The sequence below is a fragment of the Falco peregrinus genome, chromosome Z, assembly GCF_023634155.1.
Source record: "Falco peregrinus isolate bFalPer1 chromosome Z, bFalPer1.pri, whole genome shotgun sequence".
Lineage (NCBI taxonomy): Eukaryota > Metazoa > Chordata > Aves > Falconiformes > Falconidae > Falco > Falco peregrinus.
In genome coordinates, this window is record NC_073739.1 from 48,749,730 (window position 1) to 48,774,803 (window position 25,074).

Below are 25,074 nucleotides of genomic sequence, written 5' to 3' on the forward strand. Positions count from 1 at the left end.
CTACAATCTAAGTAAAAGGGAAGCACTACTATGTTTTCTAAACACTGTGCTAGGCAAATCTGCATAGACAACACAAGGACTACCACAGGCACCTCACTCCCCAATACAGAACTTAATAAGCTACATGAACCAAGTCTTTATACATGCAACTTCTCTATTATTTCCAGTGAACAAATCAGAAGAGAGAAGTGGCAGGCAAACTTTGTTTACCTTTCCAAAAACTCAGAAAGGAACTTCCTTTGCTGTGGTAGAGAAGGGAAAGATCTGTTTCTTTATTCACACAGACCATTCTTTTAACTTGTGTGAAGATTAAATAACATTATTGGTGAAGGGGTGGGAAAAATAATTTTTTCTCATTTGTAAAAAAGAATCTTCACTGAATCTTGTTAAATCTTAATTTTATACCACAGCAGCCACTGCAGAATTTCTTTTAATCAGTGACTTCAGAAACGTTCCTTGTTCACATTAAAAGCATTACATAATATGCATAGACAGTTAAAATAAGCAACCAGCAAGACAGCATACTTCTTGAGGTAAAGCAGCATCAGCTATTCATTAAAACTGAAAATGGAAAGAAATTAAAAGAAGATTTGTAAATTACTTTAAAAACATGTTTGAAGAAGCTAAATCACTGTCATACATGGCAAAGAGATACTGACAGATTACATCAACCCTTCAGCTTGCCCCCCACCCCACCCCCCTTTCTGCACACATTTCAAGTACCTTTATAGATTATCTAATCCAACGCCCCTGCCACGGGCAGGGGCACCTTCCACTAGACCAGGTTGCTCAAAGCCCCATCCAACCTGGCATTGAATATTGCAGGGATGGGGCAGCCACAGCTTCTCTGGGCAGCCTGTTCCAGTGTCTTACCACCTGCATCATCATAAATGTCTTATGTCCAACCTAAACCTACCCTCTTTCAGTTTAAAACTGTTGCCCCCCTTACCCTGTCACTGCAGGCCTTGTTTAAAAAAAAAAAAAAAAAAAAAAAGCAGCAGTTATATCACAACAGTGGTAAAAATAAAGGCATGACAAAGTTGGTGTGAAAAACTGACAACACTGATTAAAAAAAGACTTTTGCAGAAAAAGTGATCTTAAATCACAGCAACAAAGTTTAGTCCCCTGGGACTGGAGAAAGTAGAACCTGAAGGCCTGAACTCAGCAAGTTTGACCAAAAGTGAGGACTTGATCACTTAAAGAGTTTTGTCTCTAGGACTGCTTCTAATAATCAAATCTTAAATACAAATGCTAAAGGACTGAAACTACAATTGGATATAATAATTAGTATTAATACTATGAATAATATTTTTCAAAACTGCCTATTGGTGGAAATGCATCAACAATAGCACTTTCTTCTGTTGGTTTTTTTCTTATTCCAACTATTTCCTACTTGTAATTCACAGCAACAGAAAGAATACAGTGAAGGTCAGAATGATTGCTTTTGTTCTAACTGCCTCAGAATTTGTCCTTGTTTCAAGACATGGAAGCTAATATTGAAGTTACTTTGAAAAGCACTAAGTAATGCAATCATGGACTATCCTTGGCTATTGAAACTTCAGACTTTTTTAAAAAACGTAAAATACAGGTATGATTCTAGCACATATGTATACTCACGCAGGCTTAAATGTTCTCAGCATATGCAAAGACAGTCACTAATATTACCACTTAACAACCAGAACATAACTGGAGTATACACGCAGCGCTCCTAAAAAGCTTGCACTCCATGGCTTGCCCATTCCAGCTTGTCTTCACATTGCTACCGCTCACATCAGTATGCTTGCCCATACTATAGTCACTTCTAAGCAAGCCCATTTCTACTCAGATAAGAGTGCAACTCCAGCTGATGGGTTTCAGTTTGGTGCATGTGGGACAGCAGAAATCAGACCTTGTGTATCCATCACAGATGACTGAAAATTATTACAGGATGGAACATTATAAACCAGACTACTCAACAATGCTAAAAGAGTTCAGGTGAACTATGAGGGTTATCAAACATTATCATAATCATATCATTAGCAACACATAGGGAAGTTACATGGACATGTCTATATATGAGTTCTACGAAGCATATTTTATTATGTGTAAGAATATAGATTAATATATACAGACACATATATACATACACCACAACAAAAGACAAGACATTACTTCACAAGTACCATTAGCACTGAACAGGATTAAAACAGAGGGAAAAAACAGTTGTCCACAGATTATTAGTTACGGACAGACGGTAACAAGAGTAAAAGAACTCCTGGACATGCATTTATAGTCTTTCTTTTTTGGAATGCATATCACATTGTTGTAAATTATGAAATAAAGTAACAGTTACAGTCACTTGACTGTAAATCAAACAGTATTAGAAAAACTAGAATTACAAAAATAACTTCACAGATGTGCAATGCCCACCTTCTACCTGTCTTACACACAGCCAGCTCTGGAACAACCCCAATCACCCACGCTTGGGTCTGAACATGCACATATGCTAATACAGGACAATTCCTTCTAGCAGTTTACAAGTAAACATTTGAGAATGTAGTGGTTTCACAATGGAAATAAGTTACAAGCTACAAGCTCATTATCTTACAGAGGTCTGTAACATTGTGAAAAATAAACTTAACGACAAGGTGAAAGATAAAAAGCCTGCCAATTACATTTAATGAAGTATTTCTATAGGATTGCTTTTATCGGTTAATTGAAAACTTCATCCAGAAAAAAAGTTGTATCAAGGTCTGGTACTGCAAATAATCAAACTGTTTTTTTGTGTCAGATAGCTAAATTGTTGCAAATCTACACATATTCAAAGAAAAAAATGTTGACTCCTATACTACCTTTTTGCGTACCAGACCTTTTTCTGACAGCAGCCAAACAAAAATCAGGCATAAAATGAATGTAATCAGCTTTGTTGGTAAAAGTATTCTAAAACATTCCAAATAGATCAGGGCATGAGAGTTGGAAAGGAGCAGAAACAGAACATCAAATCACCTCAGGTAAGAAATTCCTACAGAACCAAAGGCACCACACCTAGAAACAACTCAGTGAAACAGTTCCCTTTTTTTCTTTCTCCACCTGTACAAAAAGCAGTTCTTAGAGCACAAGGGTTCTGCAAACCGTGAATGAATGAGAACAAAATCACTTCTGTTTTAAGCTCCTAAAATGTCAAACACAGCTCTACAGTTATGCTGAAAAATAAAACCTCTATTTTATAAATTGATTAAATCAAAAATTCTTAACATCAAATTAGCAGACACACCAAAGACAAAAGGCTAAAACACCACAGGTGGTAAATGAAAATATCTTTTTCACACTTCAATTTCTACAATGGCTGAAGACATCCATAGTTCTTTATAGCCTAAGCAAGACATATATTCGCTCTCTAACCTCCAGTCTTCTGGGACCTCCCCAGTTAGCCAGGACTGTTGATAACTGATGGACAGTGGCTGGGCCAGCTCCTCCACCGGCTCCCTCACTAACCCTCAGGTGGATCCCATCCAGGGTGGGTCCCATCCAGCACCGTAGACTTGTGTGTGTCCAAGTGGAGCCGCAGGTCGCTGACCGTTTCCTCCTGGACTATGGGAACCTCGTTCTGCTCCTCGTCCCCACCTTCCAGCTCAGGGGCTGAGTACGCTGAGGGTAACTGGCCTTACTATTAAAGGCTGAGGCAAAGAAAACATTAAGTACCTCAGCCTTTGTGGCAATGCTCCCTTCCCCACATCCAATAAAGGATGCAGATCACCTTTGACTGTCCTTTTGTTTCTAATGTATGTGTAAGAACATTTTTTGTTGTCTTTTACAGCAGTGGCCAGCCTGACTTTAATAATCACCCTGCATAACCTCACAACATCCTTATAGTCCTCCAGAGTTGCCTGCCCCTTCTTCCCCAGGCAGTAACCTCTCCTTTTTTCCCTGAGTTTCAGGCAAAGCTCTCTGGTTCAGCCACGCCGGTCTTCTTCCCCACCAGCTTGTCTTTCAGGACATGGGGATGCCTTCCTGAAGAATTTCCAGCCTTCCAGGAACCCTTGGCCCTCCAGGACTGTCTCCCAAGGGACTCTATTGACTTTTAACTTTAACAGGACAAAGTTTTCCTCTGGAAATCCAAGGAAATGGTTCTGCTGAGCCCCCGCTGCTTACTTCTTTGAGAATCGAAAACTATCATTTCATGATCGCTGTGCCCAAGATATCCTTCCCAGGATTCCCAGCAGTCCTTCCTGGTTTGTTAACAGCAGGTCCAGTGGAGCATCAGCCCTGGTTTGCTCACTGACCAGCTGTGTCAGGAAGTTATCTTCCACACACTCCAGGAGCCTCCTAGACTGTGTCCTCTCTGCTGTGTTTGTCACTTAAGGATCAATTTTGTCGGTGTTAAGTCTTGCAGCTTTTCAGACCCGTTTTAGAAGCAAATGGAGAACATTTTGCCCTTAAAGAAAATATATTATTGTTCTCCTTTACCCCGAATTTTCTTTGCAATTTCTATGTATTCCTGTTCTGTATATGAGTCCTTGGATTGCTAGAGCAAAAGTCAAAGGAAAGGAGGAAACTAGTCAAAAATTTTCAGCTTTATATTTAATACATCAGAATTATTCAGAAAAGACACAAAAGCATACTACTAACAATTTAAGATTTTGTCTTCAGAAGCAGAACTGAGCATTTTTCTGACTAAAATCAAACTAAAAGCAATGTGGAGGGGGAAAAAAAAAAAGAAGAAAAAAAAATCATCAAACCACCCCAACTCCAGCTACTTCTACCTCACTCAAAAGCTGAAGTTTTCCTATTGTACAGTAATTTCAAGTTGTCCAATAGTATAAAAATTGGCATGGTTACAGACATGTGAGGCCAAAAAACAAACTCCAAAGCGACCTGCAGACTCTAGAGTAGAAACAGCTGGAATCAATGAAGGCAAATTTGGTACCAGTAAATGAAGTTCTTTTGCCAAGGACAGAAAACAGAAATGGAAAAGATGTGAGAAAGGAAGAATGACAATCATCAAGCAGTCCAGATACACTCATTTAATAAACCAGTTTAATCTTGTTCCATCATTGTTGTACCCAAACTGTCCTTTCACGTAACAGGAGATGGCAACTGCTCCAGAGGCTGCAAAGAAAATAAGTCCAAGAAAGAAATCAAATAATAATAGTTCTCAGAGCAAGGGAAGTACTTTATAAAATGCACTTACTGCCCCAGTTGCAAGCTTTAAAGGTTAGCCATGCTCAGTATTATGTAATGAGTGAAACATCTGCGGCCCTGGAAACATTCTTTGTTAGAGAACTCTTTCTGTAATTGGAAACTCCATTGGAATAGAGCCAAATATAGTAGCCTGAAACAAAAATAAAACAGTGAAGAAAAAGTCAAGGCACAATAGTGCGGTGGTTAAGTGCCTTTGGGGAGCCCAAGTCTCCTAGATTGCTTGTTGTAGGTTTTTTGGTGCCCTTTTTTTGTTAGGGTGATGCTGGACTATGGTTTGGTTTTGGGAGGTCACAGGAGAGATGTTCTGTTTCAAATACACCTAAGATGTTACTTGAAGTACGCTACATATTCTCTTTCTAGTAAGAATTGAAATAATTAAGTATTAGCATTGAAATTATTTTGCCAGAATCTCCAGTGACAGAGATTGCCAGATCACTGAATCATGCTTTGATTTCATTTTTGTTAGCTGCCTACAATACAATCAGCCATATGCTTGTTGAAATTGTCTCCTAAGGGCTCCACAAATCCACAGTGGAAAACCCATTCAGTAGTTTTTGAGGAGTATGTTTTTCCTCATTATTATCTTTTGGGGAAAAAAAAAAAAAAATCAGACTGCAGGAAGATGTCATTCTTCTCTGTAGGTATTTCCATTGGCAGCTTTATCACATCAAACACAGGCTGGTTCACTGACATTTTGAGGGCCTCACAACCTGTGCCCACCCCACTGAACACCTTTCCTGGCAATCAAGATGACTACTCCCATTTTTGGTTGGCCTATGACACCAGCCTCAAATCACTTGGTTTCATGTCAGCATTTTCATTCTTTCTCAGCTGCTTTTCAAGCTTGGCAGGAGCTTATTAACACCCCACAAGCCTGTCTTTTAATCCTCTTGCCAACTCCTCATTAAGAAACTTGTCTTTTGCCAAGATGGCTTAAAAAAGTCCAAACCGCATGCTTGACAGCAGTTAGAATATTCATGGTTTTGGTCTTACGTTGCAGCAGTGAGAACCTTACAGGAGGAACTGTCTTTTTGCTCTTTATGCTGCACGGAGCATACCATGATCTTGATCTTTTTTGCACATTTTTGCAGTGAGGGTTTGCATTAGCACATCTGTAGCAAATGCAGAAAGAGTGCAAGTTAGGTCTCCAAGTGATCCCTCTACATCACTTACGTTGCAGGTCATCTTGCAATGAAGTTACCACAAACAAAAATCACACATAAAAAGCTTAGGCAGGAGTATGGTTCCTGAAAACTTAAGCCCTCAGTTTTCATAAGTATCTTCTGTATTGTCAGATGTTTTAGTGAAACTCTTTCAAAGACAAGATCTTTGTTTAGTATCTAAGCTACTCTTCCCATTCCTAGATAAAGGCTAATAGAGAAATGGATCAAGGCAATGTAAGAAAGTGCAGTAACTGTCATTGATTGCCTCTCATGTCTCTTCTGATTTATTTTAAAGAATGTCCATGAGAGGACCCATGCAACCACACTCCAGTCCAGTCACAACTCCAAAAGCCAGAATAAAATGGACCAAAGCCACCTAAAGGATAGTAAAGCCATCTTAAAATTATGGAAATGGAAAGGCATTCACAAATAAAAGTCATCAAGTGGATGGTGCATCTGTGAAACCACACATGTAAAATGAATCAAAAATTTTCATGATGACTACAACTTTTGCTCCAGAATAAACAAAAATATTGCTTAAGTTTGTACTGACAAAGTTAATTTCTATCCACAGAAAATAAAGTTTTGTCATTCTGTGGAAAATCTGACTTGTATTTTCCTTTTATGTTAAAATTTTCAGTCACTTTTGAGACAACCAGAACACCTGCTTTTTACACAAAAACTCATCACAAAATTTTTTTGCCTTTGAATTCTGCGGTATGTGTAACTTATGCTTCCACCTCTTAAAAGCCCTTGGTTATCAATCCTTGCTTCTCGCTGTGCTCACTTATATTCCTGAATAAATATATTCAGAACTATCTGAATCTATTCAAGCCCACATTTCAGTCTTCTGAATAGTCTAATGATCTCAAATTAGATGTATATTAAAGATTTGTATTATATGAACTTCTGAAGAAAATAATCATGAAAGATAACACATTAGAAAGGTACTACTTAGACAAATATTTTCCTCAAACACTAAAAAAACCTGTCAAACAGAATAGCAAGCCCATGATTGTCATGAAACCTGACCACTCACCAGATGGCAAATAAATGTAAAGTTTGACATTACATCTATTTATATTGTTTGCATAATATTATCACCTAACACTAAAATATCTATACTGTATTAGTCAACACACTGGTGGAGACAAAACACTTACAGGAAACTTGATTTTCTGGAATGAGCTATATAGATTCTGAACACGAAAATAAGTACCTTAAGTCAGAACATTGCTAGGAGTATACCTGCTTAGTTACAATACAAACAGAGAGAAAGGAAGAAAAGGTTATATTTTTTTAAAATTTCCACCAACATTACTAGCAGCCTCCAACATACTTGCCTAACAATCTGGAGAACTATCCATTCAGAGAGCATAAAACTTACCTATGGGTAGGATTCTGAAAGCAAATTCAAATATTAAGTCACATTCTCTCTTTTGCAAAGAGAAAAAAGGCAACATTGATTTACTGGTTATATTGTTGTGCTGTTCATGTTTACCCTTTATTCTTTGCAACATCCATTTCATTGATTTACTGGTTTATATTGTTGTGCTGTTCATGTTTACCCTTTATTCTTTGCAACATCCATTTCTGTCATAATTTAACACATGCACTTGTCTTCCTATTTAAAACACTATTTATGCATGGTTTTATGCATTTTTTGTTATATATCAAAACATTATGTAATGCTTATATTGATATAGTAATACACTAGAAATGAAAAATCTGGTTTCCTAAAGCAGGCTATGACTACTGTGGGCATAATTCACAGTTGTTTAGCATTCCTACTTCCAATTTAACCATCTAGGAATGGATTAATCCAATTTACTTAGATCACTGATTTCAGCTTTTTCTAAATTGTCTGGAAATTCAAACAGACATCCTTCCCCAAGGTTTGTTCCCACACACCTTACATAACCGCACAGTCCCGTCAAGTCTACCCAGTGCTCAGTTGCTGCGGCATGCAAAAAAACATTTGAGACCCCTACATTCATTTTCCTGCACAGTGTGGAGTGGAATGCACAATTTCTCCTTTGGTGGGGGAATGGAGGTGGGGGAGGTGGCGGGGAAGTATGCCAGCCCTTACTATCTGCTCCAAGTATACAGTAGTGGAACACCCTCATTCTCCTCCACTGATACTGCTCCACTGCACACTTTACTGGCTCTAGGAAGAGGCAAGTGGGACAACAGTCACATGGTCAGAAGATTTACCTGAGAGGTAGGCTACGAGCATTTCAGTTTCTGCTCAAAAAACAAAAAAAAGGGCATCACACAGCCCTCTATAACAACACAGTTTTAATCCTGTAAACTCTTCCCCTCCCCACCTTCATTCTTCCTTTGTCTTTTTTTAATAGGTCTAGGGCAGCATCAATACTCCATACAGACAAAAGGAGAAGGAATACAAATGGAGTGATACAAGATAATTTGCACATACCAATGTGGACAACTCAAATGCTTTCAACTCAAGATGTTCAATGCAGCAAGCATACCAATTAAGGATGAAATTTTTACAAAGGTACAAGAAGAGGCGTTTACACACTAGAGGCTCACAGCAGATTCCCTTCTCATACTTGTGCCTCATCTGGCTGTTAATATAGCTAGGAAACCAGCTTAAAGTTAGAGGAGTGACTTATATTTAATAAGATATATTTTTTTTCCCTACAGAATTAGTTAGACCAAAGACACTAAGAATAAGAGGTTTTGAGATGAACTGTGCATACACTGTACATCTGAATCACACAGAAGAAAAGCTGTAAATGTCTTTGTGCAGGATTTGTTCTGTTTTCTTTAAAATAAACTGAAATGTCACATTAGTCATTACATTCATGGTGAATGAGTCATCATAACCCAAAGGAACTTAAAACTTTCATATATAATTATCTTACAAGATGATGCCTACAAAAAAAAGTTCAAAGCACAAATGCAGCAAAGTATACACATCAGAGTTCAAAATGACACTCCCTTTTTAAGAAAGCGTGGGTCACATACTGTGCCTTTTTTCAAAGGTAAACTTTCTACTTGGTCTACCAAATCCTGAACAACATATTCCTTGTTTTATGCATAATGTAGATTTGGTTTATTCCTAGAACTGTACCTGCACAGCCAGGAGTGCACAGAAGAATCCTGCTCTTCAGAGACATACAGGTATTCTGGTATAAGCCCTTGTGTAAATACATCACTACCAGCAAAACCAACCTTTCATTTGCAGACTGTTCTGTTTATGAGTTGTGATCTTCTTACACCAACACAACTGGTTTATTAGTACTGGAAAAATTCAGTGGTATGCTTATACTTTATTCAAGTAACAAAACACAAACAGTCTTACACAGGGAGAATTACTACTTAAAGCCTAAGGCATAACTGAAAGAAGAAAATAACAAGTAAGGATGCATCCCCAAGGTTATGCAAGAATTTAGTGTCAGAAAAAAATTTAAGTCTTTCACTGGTGATTCTAACTGGTGATTTGAGTCAAGTAAGCAATTCATAGGAGATATAGACTTGCTTTTTCTGGTTTCATCACAACTTTGAGTAAACAGTAACATGTTCAGGCAGTGTGGAAGTTTTCTTTTCTGTCCTGCTTAGCCTTTAATACTCAGAACTGAAAACAAACCTGGATGTGACCAATAAAAGGCATACAACCCATTCATTAACAAACCAGATCTACACATCACAGTGGTTCATGACTTAGAAAGCTTACAAGAAAATTACTTGTACTCTTCCTCCTCCTGCCAATTCCAAATTTTATTTGTAGATATTTGTGGGACCTATTGGGAAAACTAAACTTAACTTCACATGGTTAGCTTTCCTAGGTTCCTTCTACAAGAAGTGTAAGTGGAGCTTCAAATGATAACTGAAGGCATCTGAAGTCAGGCTTTCATTGGGAATTACCCCCTAAAAAGTGGTGGTAACAGAGGAAGAAGGGAGCCAAGAAAGATGGGTCTCCCTAGGCTAAAACTAACTTGTCAATATCCCTCTTCAGTCACATCTTTGGTCATTTCAGAAGCTTAACAGGTATAAGACACGTATGTTTTATGTACATAAAACATTTCTCAGGCTCTCCAGATCCTTGAAATTATTTCCTCTGCAAAAACACATTTTTTATGATTTAAGGAAACCTGCAAAATATATTGCTCATGCCTTAAAAAAACAAACAAACAAACCCCCCTCAGTGTACGTAAGTTCAGATTAACCTCAAACACAACAATTTTCTGCCACTTAAACCTAGATAACCAACAGTTTATATTCTCATTAGGATCACTCATTGCTTAAAAAGTTACTGGGAGAAATTAAGCATCAAGAAAACAATGAAGGCATAGGTATAAATGACTCCATAGACTAGGCTAGCGGTTGCTGTTACTCCCAAGGATGGATGGCTGATCAACTGTTGAGAACTGGCCACACTGGTTTTAATATTTTGCAATAGTCCCATTCAATGATTAGAGTAACTGACTGGATGATCTGTTGCTGTGACTCAGCAGTGTGTTTTTCCTTTAATTTTTTCTTAGACAAAGTATGGATATCCTATAGAAGTTTCAGGGCTTAACTATATAGCTATAGATGCCTTGATTTCTAACACTAGTTAAGCGCTTGAACTACTTTTTCTTCATACGTTGCTCCTAGGTAGCTGCTTTCTAGTTGTGGTTGTCTTTCTCCCAACTTCATCTGCACTTTTATCCTTTCTCAAAGAAGAAAGATATAGTTTACACATTATATAGACATGCCTGGCGGATATCTTACTTGCAAGACTTCTACCTATGTCAGGTTTCTTATCTCAGTGAGAGTATAGTTTCTTCCCCAGAGAATAACAAAGAAGGCTGGAGCCATGTTATGTGACACCAGGAGTAGCAGCACTGGGTAGCCCAACAGGGGAAAGAAAGAAAAAAAAAAGTAAAAAAACCCCCACCAAACAACACTTGCTTTCACCAGTCACACAATGCCTCAACGTCAAAGATTTGGAGGGTATAACAGGGAAGAGGAGCACTGAAGAATGCACCAGTGACTAGACTTCAGCTCAAGCATTACTGATCAAAGGCTGTAATTAATTATAAAGGCAAAAGCTATTGCTGAAATGTGTAGGTTCAGAAAGAAAGCAAGAACATGGGGTTCCTTGCCTCTGATGAAAAATGGCTACATTTTGTAGTAGAGCTACAATTTGTTCACAACTGGAAAACACTTTCAAGAGGAAGAAAGCTTCTGCTACTTCGGAGACTGGTAATTGTAAACTCGGCTTTTGCTGCCAGAACTGAACAACTTAATTTGCAAGTCAATCCCCGATTTATTCTTAACATCTTTTAGACAGAAAAACACAGGCTCTTGGTTGATGCTTTAAAAACATCAAGTCTCTTTAGAAAGGTTTTGAGACTAAAGGAAAGGAACTCAAGTGTCACAAAATGTGAAGATGAAAGCAGAATAAGGCAAAACTGGCTCACTGCATTTAACTGAAACAAAGCAAATGGAATGTTTAATGACAGGCAAGCCAACCTTTAGGCAAGAAATCATGAGTACGTTTTTACTGTTCCCTGTATCAACAATCTCGAGTTCGCTGCTCTTAAAAAAAAAAAAAAGTCACATACATAAACTCAGAATTTCATTATAATCTTTGTTATTCTGAAAACTGTTTCCAAGTTTCCTATCTGCCAAAGCAAACAGTAAACATCAGGACCACATTTATATCCTCGAAGAGCCTGTAAGCAGAAACAAAGGACTAGAGTGAGATACTAACCAAGACAAAATTTTCTGCTCTGTTCCACCTCGGAATGCAGAGCAGTGTAACTGTATTCCTGGAACCTTAGAATAAATAAGTCTGTATGTGCACATTGTGTGACAGATGCAGTCATAAGAATAATTGAACGTGAAACAGTCACACTCCACCAGAACCCATGTTGTAGACCAGAAACAGTCTTGAACTAACTCACTTTCAACAACACAGAGGTCTGAATTGTGAGCCTTCAGCTTCACAAATCTGCAGAAAGCAGGCATTCTCATGATCATCGTTGCGGTGGAGTATTCCCAGCAACACCACCTTTTTATCCAACAAGAAAGAAGCAGCATCACATTTCTGCGTAACCGAGGGCTACGATTTTGAGAGAGGGATGATTTTTGTAGCAAGATGTAAGCTCAAAAGTACATCTAAAAATCCAAAGACTTCAGTTTACAGTTTGAAGCACTATAGGAGGAAAGCAGGCCTCGTACTGCACAGTGCAGCAAACTGATTCTCATTTTCAGATTGAAATAAGTAGTAATGGACAACTATCTGGCAACTCACATGGGGAGCAATTTAGTAACTATGACAATGATCCCTATGAACTATTTCAGAGGTCACCTACACCATGATCTTCAGCATCCTGAACATTATTCAAGAAAGTGGCGATATAAGAATTATTTAAAGAAGGAAAAGAGAGGGGGAAAAAAAAGTAAATATCTATATATACAAATATCTATAGTGAAAAACAAAAATGAATTTGAAAAACAGAGCACGTTAGTTAAATCCTTATGAACAGTTAACAAAACATGGCCTCGGGAGAAGGGATAGACATCATAAATACCTCAAGACTGGGTGCAACTGGATAAGCTCGAGGAGAACCAAATGGTTAATAAGACTAAGCAGATAATTACTGGAACTACTTGTAAACTATCCTAATTTGCATACTAAAAGATCCACCCTGGAGCAAAGAGAACCCCCTAATAACATAAGCCCCCTCCCCACAGAACATGCACGGTGAAAAAACGAACACTGTACCTTTAAATGGAGAGGAGACTTGTAAGAACCAGTGAGAAGCAAGTGTGGCTAAACGTATTTGTAAGCAATTGTTCAAAGCGTATAAAAAGTTTTGCTGCGTGTTAAGGGGTGTGCTAGCTTTGTGGATTTAACACCCAGCACCTGCTGCTGTGCAGACAGGCAATGAACAAGTATCTCCACTCTGTGTGTGGACCGGCTCCTGCACACCGGGTGAAGAACCCAGATTTGGGTAACAGGAGGGAGTGATCCATGCCTTGGGATGACTAGCAAGCACGGGGAGGGGGGGGGTGGGGAAAGTTCTACCAGAAAGATTCTTACAGTGCAAGGTACCTCTAAACAAAAAGATGCCAGATTTAGAGGTTACAGGTGCTTTTTGTTGTTATTTCAGTCAGAAGGCTATGCAAGCCAACAAAGGAAGCACTGCTACATGAAAACATTAAGATCACCAAACATTATCAGTCTTTAGCATACTGCTCTGCGCCTATGGCTGCCATTGACATTTATCTGAAAGCTTAATAAGAGATCTGATCTTACATAACAGTTGAAAGACTACATTACCTTCCTCTTACAACTTTGGAAATATACCTTGCCTACCGCATTCTACTGAGACTTTTTTCCTGTTGTACTTTTAAGCAAACCCAGATGCATGCATCAAGGCTAACACAGGAACTTTTTTGTCCTTAAAGCAAACCAAGGTTGAATTTGAAATTCAATTTTCCACTGGTCAGAGACAGACCTAAGAAAGAACCAAGCTTAAAAAGATACCATTTCAAGCACTGTATTTCAACAATACATCGCACTGCTACTCCAAACGAGAATTCACACATTTTAAATCAGAGGGATGCTATCCGTATCACCATTTGGATATCCCAATTTTGCTCAAGTTTGATGGCTTTCATTCAAAAAAATAGAAAAGTTGATTGGAAAGTAATCACACACCATCTTCAAACAAGAAAACAAACAGTAAGACTTGGTCCAAAATCTCGTTAGGTTCACTCTGGGCTACACAGTGCCCAACCTTAACCTAAAAAGTAACAACCAAACGTAACATACTTATAAATTAAGATAGGGATTTTCTTAAATACTTAAATAATTTAAAAAAATAATACCCAATTTTTTAGATTTTAGCAGTACTAAGTGTCTATGTGTGCCACTAAGCGTTTTAACATAGAAGTCAGAAGTCATGTCCGCAAGCCAATATTTACATTTCTGGTTTCTGCTGAACTCTTTCATTGCGCTCCCCAAAACAGAACGCATAATTAGCATTTCATATCCACTGGAATGGCAAAAAGCAGCTTGTCAGCCAAGTATTAAAAAAAAATTGTTAAAAAATACTTACAGTCACATTGACACTAAAAGCATTCTCAAGCTATCTAACAGTTTTGACTATTTTTAGTTTGTATCCTTTGTTTCAAACATTTGAAATACAGATGCTAGTCTGGTTAGTAAGTCTGGTTAATCACTAGAGTTTGGTCATGACTGCTTTGCATAAAAAAATATAAATAAAACCCCTTTCATTTTCCAAACAGTTATGAAGTGATTTACATTCCATCATTATTTTTCTCCCCAAGAACGCAGAGAACATTCAGTGCTGTATTCTAACATGCTACCTTAAGAAGTGATGCAGTAACTTTTACTAACTTTGTGTTTAGTCTACACAAGAAAACAGCCAACAAAAGTAACTAAAAATAAATAATTTTATTTTTACTAATGTGTCCATGTACAGGCTCAATTTAGCTTGGTTAAAAACATCACAATAAGACAAGACATACTACAGAAGTCACACTAACAGAGCTTACAGAAAAAAAGATCAAATGTCTTGTTTGTTTACAAGCTAAAAGCTCAGGAGATCTAAAAGTTTAGCCACAGGCATTAAGTTTGAAATCAGCACAACAGTCCATGTTTGTAACATGCTCAACCGTAACAGCCAAAAGAGAAAATGGCATTAAAAAGACAGTTACAAAACAGGCATTTAATTTATATTTAATACAACTTCTTTCAGTTTTTGCACCCTTTCTAAGATTGTGGCATCACGATATATTAAGTTGTACTGGGGCGCTTTGGAAGATCATGTTTGGCATTAACAGCAGAGTTAATCAGCTTACATCACATTTAAAGCTTCTGACAGCTTCTGCAACTATTTTTCCCTATTTGACATACGAAGGCCCTAGCATATCACCAGATCCAGTTGCTACAGAGGTTATCTGGTCACGCAGCAAAGACACATCACATATCCTCGGATGATAGTAGAGGCTGATGAAGAGTTACGGCCCTAGCTTTTCCTTTTTTTCAATCGGCAGAACTAAACTAAGTTTTACAACATCTTACCAATACGATCAGCTTCCAAAACACAGCACGACTATTGGAAATGGTGCCTCTGCCACCGGCTAGCAGAGCGCGGAGGGAAGGGACGACCCCTGCTATTCAAACACCCTTCCAACAGCCCCGACGCCGCTACTTCGCCATCTCCGTGCGGGCGCGGACCAAGGCCCGAGCGCCCGCAAGGGCCAACGTTCCGCCGCGGGCCCCGCTGCCGCTCGCCTCGCCTCCGACCCCGCAAGGGTTAAAGCGGCTGACGCCGCAGCCTAGGGGAGGAGCCGGAGAGGGAAAGAGAGAGAAAAATGGAGAAATAAAGGAGGGAGCAGCCCGCGGACTCACCTGCAGCGCCTGCCACCTGCGCCGTGCCCCGCTGCCGCTCCTCCGCCGGCGGCCGCGGCGGGCCCACCGCTGCCCGAAGGGCCTGGCGCTCCCGAGGGACGGCCGCGGCGGACGGGGGCAGGGAACTCAACAATAATCATGATAATAAGATTAAAAAGCTCAGAAAGCGCCTTCGCCCTCCCGGCCCCGCGCTGTGCGGGGTAAGGGCTGGCCCCAGCGCAGAGGCTCTACCAGGGCAGGGCAGAAGCCCTTCCCAGGGACGGACTCAGCGTCAGGGAAACACCCCAAACTTCCCTCCCTCTCTGGCGAGGAAGGAAGTTTCCTCCGGAGGTGGGAGAGGGAATGGGCCAGCGAGCCGGGAGGCGCGGGGGGGCTCCCCACGCCCAAGTGCCGGCTTCCCGCCGCTCCCCGAGGAGGGGGCGGCCGAAAGTCGACAAGGCGCCAGGTCCAGCGCCCGCTCCCCGCCTGTCAGGCCCCCTCCCTGCCTCCCTGCCTGCCTGCCTCCCTGCCTGCCTGCCTCCCTGCCTGCCTGCCTCCCTGCCTGCCTGCCTCCCTGCCTGCCTGCCTCCCTGCCTGCCTGCCTCCCTGCCTGCCTGCCTCCCTGCCTGCCTGCCTCCCTGCCTGCCTGCCTCCCTGCCTGCCTGCCTCCCTGCCTGCCTGCCTCCCTGCCTGCCTGCCTCCCTGCCTGCCTGCCTCCCTGCCTCCCTGCCTGCCTCCCTGCCTGCCTGCCTCCCTGCCTGCCTCCCTGCCTGCCTCCCTGCCTGCCTCCCTGCCTGCCTCCCTGCCTGCCTCCCTGCCTCCCTGCCTGCCTCCCTGCCTGCCTCCCTCCCTGCCTGCCTCCCTCCCTGCCTGCCTGCCTCCCTGCCTCCCTCCCTGCCTGCCTGCCTCCCTCCCTGCCTGCCTGCCTCCCTCCCTGCCTGCCTGCCTCCCTCCCTGCCTGCCTCCCTCCCTCCCTGCCTGCCTCCCTCCCTGCCTGCCTGCCTCCCTCCCTGCCTGCCTCCCGCGGCCGCTCACCTGCCGCCGGCCGGCCCGCCGACAGCCGCCACCGGGCGCCCCTCGCACGCCCCAGCGGTCGCGGTGCTCCCGGCCCGGAGCTACTCCGCGCGCCCGCCTCCTCCTCAGGAACCGCCGACCCCACCGCCGCTCCTGTTTGGGGAGGAAGCGGCCACCATGTTATTCTCTCCCCCTCAAACGCCTACAGGCGGGTCTAGGCCCGCCCCGAAAGGAGGCGGTGGCGGCGGGGCCGGGGAGCGGGCGCGCAGCGCGGCCGGGGTGGCTGTTGCGGGCAGGGGGCGCCCGCGGGCGGCAGCCGTCGGCCAGGCTGCGCCGGGGAGGCCCGGCAGCGCGCGGCAGCCTCGGCCGGCCGGGTTCCGCGGCCCGGGCACCTGCGTGGCGGTCTGCGCCCCGCGGCGGGGAGGCGGGGGGCGGGGTGGCCCGGGGGGCCTGCCGGGCAGGCAGCGAGGTGAAGGGTAGGCTTCTGTGAGGTGCCAGCCCCGGCTGGTGCTGGCCTGCGCCCCGGCTTCCGTAAGATATTTGTTTGTACGAGAAGACCTACCAGAAAGTTGACTCTTCAGGTCATTACAGCCATCTGCCCAGAAAAGGCCGCATGCTCCCTGTGTGATTCTCCTTACCCGCCTGGTACTCGGCGCTTTTTCTGAAAGGAGAAGCTTAGTGGGATAGACGAGCTGTGGGACATGCCTGGGCCCCCACAGGCAAGGGGTGCATGTCATTAAAGTCACAAAAGATCAGCTATATGTTTGCAAGTCCATGGGGCCTGGTGGGATTCATCCCAGAGTACTGAAGGTGCTAACAGATGTTACAGCAAGAACCTTCTTGATCACCTGCCAAAGGTCTTGGGGGCCTGGGGAGGTCCCTGCTGACTGGGAGCTAGCCAACGTTATTCCAGTTTACCAGAAGAGCACCAGGGGAGAACTAGGAAACTACAGACCTGTTAGTCTAACCTCAGTTCCTGGAAAAATTACGGAGAAGATTGTACTGGGTGCCTCTGAAAGCCATTTAAGGGACAGTGCAGTCATCGGGCACAGTCAACACGGGTTCACAAAGTAAAAGTCCTGTTTAACTAATTTCATATCCTTCGATGATAAGGTCACCCACCCAGTGGGTGAAGGGAAAGTGGTGGATGTAGTTTTTCTGGATTTTAGTGAGGCTTTTCATGCTGTCCCTCACAGCACCCTCTGGACAAGCTGTCCCACTGTGAGATGAGCAGGCTCACGGTGCACTGGGTGAGGAACTGGCTGAATGCCAGGGCTCAGAGGGCTGCAGTGGATGGGGCTCCGTCTGGCTGGTGACCGGTCACCAGTGCTGTTCCTCAGGGTTCCGTTCTAGGGATTGAACAGTTCTGTTCAATACATGTATCAACTGTCTGGATCCAGGAGTTGAACGCACCATTAGTAAATTTGTCAATGATAGTCAGCTGGGAAGTGCTGCTGACTGTCTTGAGGGACAAGAGACCTTGCAGAGGGATCTGAATAGACTGGAACATTGAGCAAGGATTAATGGCATGAAATTTCACAAATGCAAATGCCGGATTCTGCATGTGGGATGGAGTAATGCCAGGCACAAGCACAGGCTGGGAGAGGAGTGGCTGGAGAGCAGCCCTGCAGAAAGGGGACCGGCGGTGCTGGTGGGCATTAAGCTCACTTGGGTCAGCAGCGTGCCCTGGCAGCCAGGAGGGCAAACCGCGTCCTGGGGGGCACCAAACACGCCGTAACCAGCCGGTCAGAAGGGGGGATTATCCCGCTGCATTCAGCGCTGGTGCAGCCTGACCTTGGGTACTGTGTGCAGTTCTGGGCCCCGCAATTTAGGAAGGGTGTGAAGGTCCTTGAATGCACCCAGAGGAGGGCAACAGAGCTGGAGGGAAGGGCTGCAAGGAGTGTCCTATGAGGAGCGTCTGAGGATGTTGGGCTGGTCTGGTTTGGGGAGAAGAAGGCTGAGAGGTGACCTCATTGCTCCCTGAAACTTTCTGGGGAGGGTAAGTGCAGAGGGAGGTGCTGATCTCGCTGGGATCTAGTGACAGGACATGTGGGAACGGCTCAAAGCTGTGACAGAGGAGGTTTAGACTGGAGATTAGGAACCATTTCGTTACTTGGTTGATGCTCCAAGTCTGTCAGTGTCTTTAGTGTGCCTAAAGAGGCATTTGGACAATCCTCTCAGTAATAGGCTTTAACTTTTGGCCAGCCCTGGAGTGGTCAGGCAGTCAGACTAGATAATTGTTGTAGGCCCCTTCCAACTGTAACTGTTCTGTTCTGTTCTATTCTATTTTGTTCTATTATTTTCTAAATAAGGACTGTGTCTTCCCTTCTGGCTGCAGATTTCCGTCACCTCGCAGCAGCTCTGACAATCATCAGAAGTTCCATTAAGCCAGTTCAATTCTCTAACCCACTAGGAAACTCAAGATGTGTTTTAAAGTGTTCATTTTTTTTCCCCGAATTTGTGAGTTGAACAAGACACCCCAAAAAGTCACTGCCATAAAATACGAGATGACCATCCTTTTGGTAGCACTTAGTCACTGTATTGCTCATGCTATCATTAAATTTCACCTATCCAAAGGAGAGAGAGAGGCCACATGAAAGGCAGCTAATTTATGTCTTTCTGTACCACTTTGGCCTAGACAGGTTAGCTCTGATCCTTGCACCTAAAATAATTTTTTTGTTCTGGAATAACATGGGTCTCTTGATCTACCCTGCCCTTAATACCTTTTAACAGGAGCAGATAATGGAAGCATCAATGTGGTTTTTTTTGTTCAAAAATAATACTCAATAGCACACATGTGCCAGGCAGCTTGTGACTGATGCTAAAAACCTGTAATTTAAGAATTTTATGTTATAGCAAATAATTTCATTTAAGTTCGATCAGAGTAGCAAAAAAAAAAAAAACCCTTCAAGGTAGGTTCAGGTAGTTTTCAGGAATTGCCTTGATTTTCATTTGTTGCCAATTGCCAAATCTACATTTCCAGGAAGACCTGATCCTTTAGCCTCATCGCAGTAAATAATTTATTAACTTTGGGTGCCTCTGACATGAATAGGTGTGGATTTATGTTGATTCAGTCTGTGATAAGCTTATTTTGAGTCCTTGGGAATAAAAATTCCTTCCCTTGACATATTCCTGACTGAGCACTTGATAATTTCTTCATAACCACTGTAAAATTTCATTCCTTAATCCTGTAGTTGCCTCCACAGTCATACAAACTATGGACATGACATCAGAGACCACTTTGGCTTCTCTGGCTTTTGGAATTGACATATGGAGTACAAGTTTTGTCCAGAAAGCAGATAATGAAAATTAACAAAGGGATGGTTGGTTGCCTACTGTCCCAAGGAGTTCTGCTAATTGTGATCTGTTAAAAATTGCTTGAAGCAATGCTGTCACTGTAGTATGTGAAAGATCCTGATCACTGCTTACTTTTGAATAGCTGTATAAGACAGAAACCTCTGAGCCTAAATACTTCATCTTGTACAGCTGGTATGATTTCACAGTTTATTCAGTCAGGCTGTATGATATAGGGTGGAAACTGAAGATGCACAAGCTCATTCTGGCTTTAATCATTTAATCAGTGACATACAGAGACAGGGTAAACATACAGATAAACGTAACTTCAGCTTAAAAGATGTATCTGGTTCACTTTAATTAAAAATGTACTTGTAATTGACAACTCTATTTCAGCAAACCCATGTATCTGAAAACCACCATTTTGTCTGAAAGTGTCAGAATTTCAATCCAATCTTGTAAGTTTTCTCTAGTTGTCACAGTCGTCTGTCAAGTCAGACAGGCTGTTCTTGCTGAAAAGGTCTTCATAAATACCAGCAGGGGAGCAGAAAGATTCTTTTCTTTATACAGACTTTTTAAAAAAATTAACATATGCTGCTTTAAATATTGGCCTAAATTCAGGAATACTTTGAAATTATTCATTTCAGAAATCAAGTTATCGTGACCCTCTCTCCTTAAAATGTGGTAGGATTTTTTTGAAACATTTATCTTCCTAAGGCTTTTTCTGTTTATTTTTCTGGAAACATTATGTTCCCTTTCCCTCTAAAAGCTTTCAGTTGCAGAAGATAATGGGTCTTAGAACTGTTTTCAAAATGTTTATGATTTCCTCAAGTATTGTTTCTTGTATGAGTCCCCAGCAGTTGAAAAAGAGATGTTACTCCTGCTAAAAATAATTAAGCATTGTACCTCTTGGTTTTGGCAGCCCATAGAATGGGGAGTTTTAAATAACACAAGTTTCTTCCAATGTCTGCTTCTGCTACAACTCTCGGTTGTCTGGTCTTCACTGTTAGCTTTTGCTCTGTTTTTTTTAGCAGGTTCCTGGGTTTGCTGTTACACAACAGCCACTTCTGTCTACTCAGCTGAATGTTCTGTTTGCTGTTGACCTGACTGGTCAGCCTGTGCGAGCAAAAATGTACAAAAGACAGTTATTTTGTAAGTATGCTCAGATTTGTGATTTATGTGTTTTTTGATCTACCTGTAATTGATGAGATAATTGACCCTAGCCCAATAGGAATATCTCTGAACATAAATTTTGTTTCAAAGTTCAGGTCAGTTTATGCTGACTCATTCTGTCCCTTGCCTATCAAACCCAACTTACAACCTGTAGGTACTTACTTAGGTATTATTGGCTGTGTTTAGTAACATAACATAATTTTTAATTTCCTTTCCAAGAAAACTGATTTCTTGTAGCCAGTTCAGTACCATAGACCCTGAAATTCTCAGTATCTTAAGTCTTCACTGTTTTTGTTATTAATAGTCATCATGGATAACTATTTTTGTTCCATTTTGACTTTTGCAATACAATGATGGCAAAGTGACTCTGAACTCGATCTGGTTTCTCTTCTCTTGTAATCTGTTTATGTATCTGTTACACACATTATATAATGTGTGTAACAGATACATAAAGTAACAGTCAAGGTAAGGAGAATATCCTAGTGATTCATATTAAACAGAAGCTGTTGGTAGTCTGAGGCAGAAATGGTTATCAGTCCTTGGGGAATATTGTGTGGCCAAGGTACTTATTGGTATTTTGTACTGAAAAGGGCAGTCTTAGAGAAAACAGATATATAGTTTAGTTTAGAGATGCTATGATATCAGCTGAATATATTGAAAATGCCTGGAGGAGATGTTTTACAAAGAGACTAAAGGATTGTAACTTTCTCAGTTTATCAAAAGATAGGGGTTGACTTGATTAGCATAAATAATACCTTCACAAAGAGCAAACAGCAATTTTTAATTTAGACATTTAGCTCATTTATTTTAAAAAATAAAGCCTACCCCACTAGCCTTTGATTGGTCCTGTGAGGAGGACTGATTGGAAGTGTGTAACACTGAGCAAAATTAATTTATTTTATTTGCCCTTAACAGAAAGATAAAAGGTAGATGCGGAAAACTTTGTCAGTATTAATAGTAATTCCTTGAATTCCTTGTTAAGTCTGACAGATACAGTAGGAAATAGGCATGCTCCTAGAAAGCTGAACAAAACAGAAAAGGAAACGAAAGCAAGTAAACGTAGATCATTATATTGCCATTTCTATTCAAGAATTAAAGGAACAACAATTCTTACACTAGGGAAGTGCAAATGCTTCCTGAAAAGGGAGTGGTGATGTAGCTGGGGACTAGAGGTATTGTGAGGGTCTTTGAGTATGAACCCAGGTGTCTGGGAGCTGCATGGCATCAGTTACTCCTCACTAGGGGGGGTTCTCCCTGAGAGTTAGCCACAGGCTTCTGCTGCTTGACTGTAGCTTTCTCACTACTTTTCTGTCCTCTGACTCTACCGCTCCTCTTCTTCCCTGTTAACTCCCAGTTATCTAATCTCAGTGACAGCCATGTGTCCTCAGCCATCCCACTCTGTGAGGATATATATGAGGGGAAAAGCTTCCTGGTAAGCAGTTTTAGTGGTAGGATCTTTGGCTACATACTAATGAAGACTAGGTTTAGTATGTCTGCAGAGACAGATGTCTTAATGCAATCTGAGACCCTTTAACTTAGGTTATGATTACACAAACACTCAGGCCAATTGAGGAAGCCTCCATCACATCCCAGTGCCTTGTTCTTAGTTCTCTTCTTAACTCTTTTATGTCGGCAAGACAGTTCATGTTCTTGTGGAGTGAATAAGACAGACAGCTAACATATTTAAAAAAAAAAAAAAAACAAAACAAAACCCCACAGGTTTAGTTTTCTTGTGGCTTCACAAATGCTTTTGCTAGTGAAAGAAAGGCAGCAAAGGCGTTCCTTTCCCAAGCTAGTCAGTCAGCTTAAGGAATCCTTCAGAAAGTACTTCTGAAAAGCAATTACATGCTCATAGCAGGTCGAGTTACTGTGGAAGCAGGTAAGTACTGCTGGAGGTGTGGGACAGCAGGTAGAGCTGCCGCATCCAGATACTCCAGGCTTCTACAAAAAAACTTCACAGTTTGAATTCGGGGTAAATGAAGTTAAGCAGACTTAGAAGCTAAATCCACTGTTATGCTTTTAATCCTGGAAGCACCTACCTGAGACCCTTCCCTCAAAGGGAAAAATAATCAATCAGTGCAAATAATGGAGTTTGGTCCTATGTTCCAGACCGTATGTAAATATAGCAAATGGGTGTGTATGTGTTTGGGTGTTTTTCCTTTCACAGTTCCTTTTTCATTTATTAAGTACTTTACAGGGAAAAGGGTGGGAAGTCAGGTGTGAGAACACACTGAGTACTGAGATTGGTGTGTATGTAGAAACAGAATATTTGATCCTGTTGGAGAGTACAGAAGTGATTCTTTTTCAGGGCGTCATAGGTGAACAGTTAACTAGATGAATGCCACTTAGCCCTTTTATTTTCCCAGCTAATGGTGTTTTCATTTGAACACAAAAAGACTGCAGCATTCCCAGAGGCCTCTCTGTTCAAGTTTTCTACCTCCTGCTTGAAAAAGCTGGGGGGAATGACCTTGTGACATATTTCTGGCATCAGATGAGTGAGGAATGAGGTAGGATATCTCCCTACCCAAGGTTTATGTCATTGGCTCAATGACTCAGCCTTTCATCTCTCTAAAGTAAATAGAGTTCTCTGCAGTTTACCATGGGTGGTGGTTTCAGTCATGACCTTAGAAGTTTGTGTTCTCTTTGCCCCATGTATTTCTCTGCTCTTTTCAGAAGAGTAACTGCTCACTGTGCTTTTCCGCTGAATCTTTGCTGCAGCTTTCCACTTCTTTCCCAGTTTTGTTACCTACCACATAACTAAGAGACAGCATTAGGTATATGATCTATTCAGTGCTCTTTGGCAGTGAAATGTGCAGGTATGTTCCAGATTCATGTTGTTCATTTATATGTTTTCAGGAAACAGCAAAATCTAGTAGGCAGAGCATACCATAAAGGCACAAGAAATACATACAGCTACTATATTTCTATTTCCTCCCCTGGGCTTTTAAACTAGCTTGAATAAATTCCTTAATCCCTCTATGCTAATCATGATATTGTATAAATAATATTTTCCATAACTTTGTGACATATCAGGATAAAAGCACACCAAAAGTGTGAAGTACTGTTGTAATTTTACATTACTATTGACTAACTAGAAAACTTAGGACTCAACTAGAAAAATACTTCTCTGCTAAAACTGGTTTCAGACTTCATGTAACTTATGTGGGTTTATACATGAAACATTGCAAACCCCTGTAAAGTCTTTGTTTTAATCTGAGACAATCCAAAAGCAAATGTTATTTTACAAATAAAGTAAGTAATAGCAAGAATAAATGTATGGTTGGCACTGGGTGAAACACAATGATATGCATTAGTTCAGAAATAGTTGCCTGGTAAGGTAGTCAGCCTTGCTTATGTGTTGCCCAAGCACAACAGACTTAGACTATCTAGATTTGACTGAGAGCATGGACTGATGTCACATGCTTTATGACATTCTGTGGATATATAACTTCTAAGGTACTTATTTGCAGTACAGTGATATTTGTGTATTCTTTTTAATGGAGGTACGATAAGAGCTCAAACTTTTCATAAATCTAGTGTTCTTTGGCACTTCCAAAACATGAAAGGTATAAACCATTAGTTTATATACATTTATTTTTTTTTATTTTGAGTATATTTCAAATGGAGTGATTAATATTTGATAAAGAGCTTTATACATTCATAGTGGGATACTATTGTACACCAGCAGAAGTTGTTCCTTTAGCATTTTATATTATGAGCATACAGTTTAATACCTGTACAGTAATCTTAATCAAATTCAGAATAGCTTTGTACTGTAGCTTGAAGTTTATACTTACTTACTTGTACACTAAAATATGTACATTTCCAAAATAGTAAGTTTTCCTATTTGCAAAACTCTAGAAATAGAAA

The 25,074-nt window shown here is 41.3% G+C and overlaps 1 protein-coding gene across 6 annotated transcripts in view; it reads right to left on the reverse strand.

Moving 5' to 3' along the window:
- DENND4C (DENN domain containing 4C) overlaps nucleotides 1-16,938 on the reverse strand; it is a 78,120-nt gene extending 61,182 nt beyond the window's left edge. For 4 of the 6 annotated variants that reach the window (XM_055791037.1, XM_055791039.1, XM_055791038.1 and 1 more), the window contains exon 1: nucleotides 16,759-16,937. The gene's annotated coding sequence lies outside the window, so the exon portion shown is untranslated. Of the gene's footprint in view, nucleotides 1-15,744; nucleotides 16,212-16,758 lie in introns of those variants that run through there. The other 2 variants (XM_055791036.1, XM_055791035.1) reach the window with 2 other exon arrangements.
- Nucleotides 16,939-25,074: the final 8,136 nt, after the last annotated feature.